The following is a 9,031-nucleotide window of genomic DNA, read 5'->3' as shown; positions in this document are numbered from 1 at the left end:
ACCAATTGTTAGACAATTCAAATAACTGGAAGGTAACTAAGAGAGGGGGGGGGGGGGGGTGAATCAGTTGTCACAAATTATCAAAAATATTATCAATTTAAACTGTAATACCGGAATAACAGTTAAACCAATTAAGCATAAACAATAATCATAGAATAAGAGCCATCCATATGACACCAAGATTTATACATGGAAAACCTAGTAAAGGGAAAAACCACAGTGGGAAGCCTACCCACAGTCAGATAATACTTCTACAATAAGTATGTGCACTTGCAGGAAGGCCAACAACCTAGAGCGCACTGCTCATCACAAAAGGAGTCTCACTGACTACATAGAAATCTAGACTACAATTCAGAGAAGTGTTGAGCTACAAAAGATAGCATCTCCTATGCCTAAGTACAGTTTCAGCTAAGCTCAATACTGGAGGACGAAATCCTCTTACATAAACCCAATTTGATCTCCAATGATCGACTAGATCCTCTGCCTGAATGATATTACATTATTCGCACATTACATTCCTTGACCATGACCTCTAACATAACCATGATAATCTTCAATGAGATCTTACATCTATATATACAAACCCTTGACCATAAACAATTAGGTCAGCCACTAAATAATAAACCAATTACATAATTACAAACCATGTCGGCCTTAGACCAAACAAATAATATCCAACACATAAGATATCCTGGAAATACATCGAGAGGTCCAATCAACATGTTACATTAATGCCAGTCCATAACTTAGATCAACTGAGACCCAGTATAGGTCCATAAGCTACAACAATGATCTCCATCTGCCAAGTCTCGAACATGATCACCAATAGCATCCTAAAACTCCACTAGAAGCTGTACCAACACCACTTATGCGATTCATCAAAGATCTTCATTAAAAGCTCTGCCGGTGAAATCCTCGCCAGAACCAGAAACTAAGCTTCTAGGTAGACATGATAGCATCCAATTACCAAACCAAAACCAACTAACTGAATATGAGCATGAGTATCATAAACAAGCCAATTCCATCACCAAACTATACTGGAGCCTACTGGATCATGTCAGATCCAAATCAACTTGAAACTACTCAACCTATCGGGACTAGAAGGATGTTGGTAAAGCATCCAAACAGCTAGTGTTGGCATCAATGACAAAACATCAATGAAACACATAATCAATTCCACCAAATGGCCAACACAGAGATACAAAGACATGCAAAGTTATCCATTGAACATAGATATAGAGATGCAACATGGTGAATGCCCCAGATGAAGATCAAGTTTGGTTGAGATGTTGTAGTCACAAGTAGGCAAAGTTGAGCAATGATGTGTGCTCCTAAGTGGAGATAAGATTGGATAGAGATGTTTGGATGATGCATTCTATCCCCATCTCTCCCTCTCGCATCTATCCCTATCACTCTCTATTTATATATCTCTATATTAATCTCTCTTCTCTCTATTTATCTCCAAGTTTCTCTACCTTCCTCTAACTATACCTATTTATTACTTGTCCCTATCACCTCCTTTCTCCCTCCCTCTTGCCCCCTCTATCTCTATCTCTCTATAGATCTATCTTTATGTTTATCTATATCTCTTTATCTCTAACTCTTTCTTATTCACTCCATGTCTCCCTCCATGTGTGGTACTTTCTCTATCTCTTTCTATCCATATTTATCTCTACCTCCATCTCCCTATCTCTATCTCTTTCCCTCACCATCTCTATTTCTATATCTCCCTCTATCAATATATCTCTTCTTCTATACATGATCAATCTATACCTACCACTCTTCTTCTCTCACCCTCACTACGTATCTCTCTTTCTCTACCTCTATCTCTCTATTTACCCTCTCTTTGTATATTCCTATATTTCTCCCTCCATCCTTCTCTACATCCTTCCCCTATACATCTCTCTATCTCTCCCTCTCCATTTCTCACTCTCTATTTCTATTTCTCTCTTTATCAATCTATCACACCATCTATGTCTCTCTATCTATCCATCTTCCTCTTCCTTTATATCTCTCTATCTCTTCCTCTTTGTAACTCCCTCTATGTCCCCCTATCTATCTAGGTACCTCCCTATCTCTCTATATAGTTATATTTTTACCCATTTCTCTATCTCTATATTTATTCATCTCCCTCTCCCTCTATTTTCATTTCTAGAGATCTACCTTCCTCTCTCCTTTTATATCTCTAGATATGTCTCTCTTTATATCCATCCTTCTCATTTTTTTTCTTTCTCCCTCTCTCTTCCTAGACCTTAATATCAATATTTATATTTGTGTCTCTATCTCTCTATATTTCTCCCTCTATCTCCTCCTTTCTTTATTTATATCTCCTTATCTCACCATCCCTCTTTATCCTCATATATCTCCTTATATTTATCTTAATCTTTCTATATCTTTATCTCTTCCTCTCTGATTCTTTCCCTTTCTATGTATTTATCACTTCTACCTATATTTATCCCCTCCCTCTCTTTATTAATCTCTTCCTCTTCCTCTCTCTCTGTATCTACATCTCCCTCTCTATCTACATTTTCATCTATGTATCTCTCTCTCCCTATAGGTAATTATCCAAACCTTGATTATCTTTCTAATTTAGATGTTTTTGTGTTAGCTATTTTTGGATCTTAGTTCTTGATGAGGTGTGGGGTATTTTCTCCTTTTACTTTTTATGCTAGGGAGGGAGGGATAAAGAGGGAGTGGGTGTGTGTCTACAAGTAGGAGGGATATATGGAGATAGAGATATAGAGGGTAAGACATATATAAATAGAGAGGGAGAGAGGGATATAAAAGTATAGATGAGAAGTAGAGAAAAATAGAAAGAGGGAATGGAGGGGAGAGGAGGAGATAGAGGAAATGATATCTAAATATGGAGAGATAGATATAGGGAGGGAGAAATAGGGACATTTTGTGTACGAGTGAGAGAGATGTGAAGATAGAGATAGAGAGGGATAAAGATATAGATAAACAAGGGGTGAGGGAGGGAGATAAATAGATATATAAGTGGACAAATATAGAAAGAAAGAGTAATATGGGGAGAGAGTGGGAGAGATAGGGTTAGAAAGAGAGAGAGATATCTAGAGATAGATATAAAGTGGAAAATATAGAGGGGAAGAGAAAGAGAGAGAGAGGGAGAGGGAGAGGGAGAGGGAGAGAGATAGAGAGCTAAATATATAAAGAGAGAGAGGAGGAGAGGAAAACTAAATAAAAAAGATGTCCGATTTCATATTGATAAAGTAAAAATGTATCGATACATCAATGTTAAAATAAAACCCTAATGTGCTTGCCAAGGGTTGGTAGGGTAAGTAAAAGGCATTTCACAATCAAGCTAATAGAAAAAGGTGTAACAATATAAAATCAATGAAGAATTGGTTATGTAAAGAGTTTAAAATTTAAATTTGAGATGTAGATATCATGAAAGTATAGATCTGAGAAACCCTAAAAGAAGGATATGGTGTATATGATTGATTTGAATCACTAAAATACAAAGTGCATGCTCAGAAGGTGTAGAATCTATAAAAGAGAATCAAACAACATTAAACACACACATGAAACATTATGTTAGAGTTAGAAATCAAAATAGAAACTAAACTAAGCTAGCTTAAAAATCAAGAACCCCAAGAATGCCTCATGTTCCTCTATCTCCAAGGATCTTCAAGATTCAAGGTGGCTCTCACTTGGAAGAGAACTTGATCTTCTAGATGTCAACCTAAAGAACGATATTGAAGGATATGCCAAGATCAAAATGAATGCAAATAAGATCCTATATAGATGATCAAATAATATGAAAAGATGAAATGCAAGATGGAATGCAAGATATGAGATTAAGATTGATTCCAAATTGAAAGCTTAGGTGTGCTAATTAAACTAACATGGATATTGCAATGAAATTGATATATAATGGCCATGAATTAAGCTAGCATGAAAATGGGATTAGCATGATACTATCAACATGATGAAAGCTAAACTAGAATGCAACTAAGATGATCTAAGTGCTTGAAGATGACAAATTGAGCTCCTTGATAACCTGCAAAATGACTATAAGTTTTATGCACAAGATGATGGATCCTAAGATTGAAGAAACGAGCTTTATTTATAGAGAAAATAGAGAAATGGATGGCCGAGATTGAGCAATCTTAACAAGGGTTAAGATTGAAAGTTATCAATCCACGAGGGGGATTCAATCCAATCCCAAGTTGACAAATGCCACCTTGAGATGTCTTGAGAGGATGCTAGGAAAGCATTAGATGCTAAGTAATAATTAGGGATGACATCATTGGATAATTCTATTATCCAAGGGATCATGCTATTGTCCAAGAGGTAAACTCTTGTGCAAAGTTGAAGGATGGTCAAAGGGACAACCATCATGGGCTAGGATGATGCCTTGTAAGAGGCATTAAATGCTCTTTGAAGACTTTGGAGGTTAACTTGTTGAAAGGTAGATAACGTTCAAGGATTTTGTAAGAGCCTTACAAGTTTGGAAGACTCAACAAGTTAACTTGTTGAAGAAGGTAAATTCTTCAACACATTTTAAAGACTTTCCTCAAATTTGGAGAAGTGACTCCCCCAAATTTAGGGATGTGACATGATTAGAGGAATTAGACTAGTTAATGAGGGATTATAAGGGTTCTAGAAGAATATTAGCATTCTAATGGAAAATGTAGGAGAATGCAAGTGGAGGGAAATAGGCATTTTTAGATAAAATAAAAGATTTATTTTAGCCAAAAGGGGTGCAACTTGCATTTGTAGGATTTTACAAGTGGGGGACTATTCACAAATAAATAATGATTTATTTAAATGCAAAGAGATTTTAATCAAATGTAAATTCAATTAAAAGGGAAAAGAGGGTTTTAAATAAATAAAATTTATTCAATTAAATGGCTAAAGGGTACTTAATCAAACCTTAGTTTAACTAATAGGTTAGGCTACAAGAAAAGGATTTTAATCAAATCTTTAATGTAATTAATAGGCTGATTGGAAGAATAGGGATATTAATTAAACCTTAGTCTAATTAATATGTGAATAAATAATGATTAAATGAATAGAATTCATTTAATTAGTTGTGCAAGTTTTAGGTGTCTACATTTTGCCCCTCTTTGAAGCGATGTGTGACCACATGTTGATTCAAAGAAAAACGCTCGATATGTTGCCAAAAATTCCTGATATGATGTCGTTGCCAACATTGTCAATATGATGCCCTAGATATGAATAATTGATTTGATATGAAAAGTTGATATAAAGGTGGTGTCGATATGAGACTGATATGGAGATTCGATATGATAATGCCCCCTTGGGAGATCGTTCGTGTACTAAAGGCATGAATGATCTCTCGAAAGAAGAAGAATGTTGCTTGAAAGATAGAAGAGTGGATAGTTGATGACATGCATGGGTTTGATAAGATTGATCAGATAGATTGGATTGATAAGAATGAGATCAAGTTTGGTTTGAGGAATGACACCTCCTGTATAAGACAAAGATGATCAAAATGTCTGGTTTTAGGAACGATATATCTTGTATAAAACTTGATCAAAACATTTGGTTTCATGAAAGATACATCCTGTATAAGACATGATAGAATGGATTAGATGAAATGGATTGATAGAATTGATAAGGTTGAGATCAAGTCTAGTTTCAAGAATGACACCTCCTATATAAGACAAAGATGATCAAAACGTCTGGTTTCAGGAAGGGTATATCCTATATAAGACTTGATCAAAAGGTCTCATTTCAGGAAAGATACATCTTGTATAAGACATGAAAGATGAGAGTTGTTAAATGATGAAGATATGAAAGTGAAGAAATATTCCATGATGATGCAATAGATATGCATGTGATGGATACAATGATGAATGTGACTAGATGATGATGATGATGATATGTAACTAAATGCCATGCTATGATAATGCAACTAAATGTAGATTTTAGGAATGATCTGAAAAATGCACCTAAGCACTTAACAATGATATGAAACCTAATATGAAATGCACTCTTGTTCTTGATATTGTCACCTTTTCGATCAAATTAGATATGCTTCCTTTTTATCATCATTGAGCCTTTGATATGTTGAAAGTTGATACAAACATCATGGTATAATTGAACAATGATGGCCTGAGTATAACTTACATGGGTTTTGATATTGCAAGCTAGAACAAGCATCGAGGTATAATTGAACCACGATGACTTGAGTGCGGCTTGCGTAAATAGACAAGAGTTAACCTTTGTTCTATACAAATTGGAAATGTCCCCAGTGATATGCCACTGGATCATGTTGTAGAAAAAAATTTGCATAGTAAAAAGGCTTCACTCACAACTAGGAAACAACAAAAATATCATACTCCTTCCTTGCTTCTCTTGTTTCAAGACATCCTTGAGTTGCTTGGGAGGTATGATAAGCAAAAATAAAAAACAACCATAGATAAACATGCATGCCATCCTATGTATTTTCATTGGATAAAATATCTTGCAAATGCCTCATTGTTTAGTTTTGATCACTTCATGTTTCTTTGTTTTACCATTGATTGTCATGATCTTGTTTTCATCTCGATGTGTTTATTGTGATCAATTGTTTGTTTGAAACCTAAAGGTGATCTGCCCCCAGTGAGGTTAGGATTTTTCCCCCACTGTAGATACTACATATGATATGGAATATGTACATTAACCACCAAGCTAGGGCAAGACATGATACAGATAACTGTTCAGATAATCAAGGACAATGACTACGCTAAGTATGTCTAGGATTTATAAGCATTAGTGAAATTGTGGATTTTTGGTGATGGCTCAGATGGGTGGATATAATATATACAAATAGATGGAGGAGCTGCACTATCACAAATAGCGCACGTTGCCAGGCTTTCACCACTTGTTTTTATTGCACATTTTGATTTGTTTTCGATTTTTTTTTGTATTTTTCTTTATTTTTTGATTTTTTTTCTTTGAGAGATGAAACATGTCCTGCCATCAATTGATAAAGATAAGACCAACTAGAACAAAATCCAGAAGTCATACTGATCTATGTCATTGTTTTGATTTGTTCGATGATTGGTAAGAATGTATGGTTTCAAAGAGTGAGTACCTCGTATAAGACTGATCTGTCTGGTTTCTAGTGTACCTATCCCTATATAAGACATATTGATGTTGATGTTGATAGATGGATTGATTAACAAGACTTGATGATTGATAGGAATGTCTGGTTTCAAAGAGTGAGTACCCAATATAAGACCGATCTGTTTGGTTTCGAGTGTACCTATCCCTGTATAAGACATGTTGATGTTGATGTTGATAGATGGATTGATTAACAAGAATCGATGACTGATAGGAATGTCTGGTTTCAAAGAGTGAGTACCCCGTATAAGACCAATATGTTTGGTTTTGAGTGTACATATCCCTGTATAAGACATGTTGATGTTGATAGATTTTGAGTGATGAATCGATTAACAAGACATGTGATCAGTTTGATTGTAGACTTTGATATTTTTTCTGTTGTTGATTTGATGGATGGGCCATGCATTCATGCTTTGATTTTCAATTTTTTTATTTTTTTATTTTTTTGACATTTCTGATTTTGGGAGCTTTTTGGATTAGAAGAAATATGTATTTGGTTTCCCCAATGTATAGCAAGACAAGGAGTATTATGAATGGATGACTGAACCATTGAGGTGGAAATGGATAGGAAAAGACGAAGGTAGCTTATGCGGAGACACGTCAAGAGCTTTTTGAAATCATGTTTTTGTTCTTAGTTTTGATCAAGATCAAGGATGGAAAAGGGGATATGAATGGAGATAGGATATGGATAGGAGAAACAAGATCATAGATAGTGCTAGATGATGGAAGAAATGAATAGTTAGGATAGATGGCAAGGATTAGTATGAAGAAAGATTGTAGATAGCATTGGATGAATTTAGATAGGGTAATGGATATTGGATGAAGGATAATGGGAGATGTGGTATGAAGAATAGAGTGGATGAAACTTTGACCCCAAGTATAGAGGTCTCCATTTGCAAAGAGGTGATATGTAATATTGTCACAGTATTTAGCAACACCTGAATAAGTGTTCCTGAACTTTTTCAAAGATAGAGACCCAAACCACACTTAGAACCTCCAAAAAATTCAACTAAACATATCTAGCAACTAGGAAGTAGACTCAAAAGGGAAGAAGAGTCCCAAACTGGATCAAGGTAATTAGTCTTTGATTACCCATTTGTGTGCAATTGGGTTCATTCCGACTCATATGATCATTGCAATCTTCAGAATCTAATGTGGCTAGCTACATGAGTTGCCCTGACTTCAAAAGCATCCTGGATAGAGCCTCGTTGCCAGCAAGCTCCATAGCTCCGACAAGGTTATCGTTGTAATATCACAAATATTTCTCCATTGTCAGCGATGCGTCCATAGCCCTGATGGAGTTACTCACATGTTCCCATAGCCAAGCATTTTGATATTTCATTTTTTTTTTCTTTTCTTTTCTTGATATTTCTTTTCTTGATCATGCTTTTGATATTTTGATATTGTCTTTTTCTTTTCTTATTTTGATTGCATTGCCTTGTAAGTAATGAAACTTACATGGGTCTAATAATTACAGTGGCGTTGAAGCAAGATTTTAGATTTTTCCCTAGCCATGTCTTCGACTAAGAGATCACAATGATTTAGAGAAATTGATTAAGTGTATGAGATATAGTAATGAAAAGATGTTGATACCAAGATATAATAAGTGGTTCTTTTATGGATTGAGTGTGTATCCCAACCAAAAGAAAATGTTAAAGAGGAACAACCTCAGATTCTGAAGCATTTCATGAATAGATATCTAGGAAAAGGACTGAACATGAGATTCGAGCATGGACAAGCATGTGACAAAATGACACAAATGCCTATTTCATAGATGATGAATTTATGCAAAGGATTGAGTGAAAGGGATGTAAGGATAGAAAAGAGGTGTTGGATAATAGATATAATGTTTGAAGATTTGTGCGAGGATAGATGAAAATGTATTCAAGATAAGTGTTGGTACACAACTTGAGAAGTGATGAAGAGATAGAGGAAA

Source organism: Cryptomeria japonica, chromosome 2, assembly GCF_030272615.1.
Source record: "Cryptomeria japonica chromosome 2, Sugi_1.0, whole genome shotgun sequence".
Taxonomy (NCBI): domain Eukaryota; kingdom Viridiplantae; phylum Streptophyta; class Pinopsida; order Cupressales; family Cupressaceae; genus Cryptomeria; species Cryptomeria japonica.
This window is presented reverse-complemented; position numbering follows the sequence as displayed.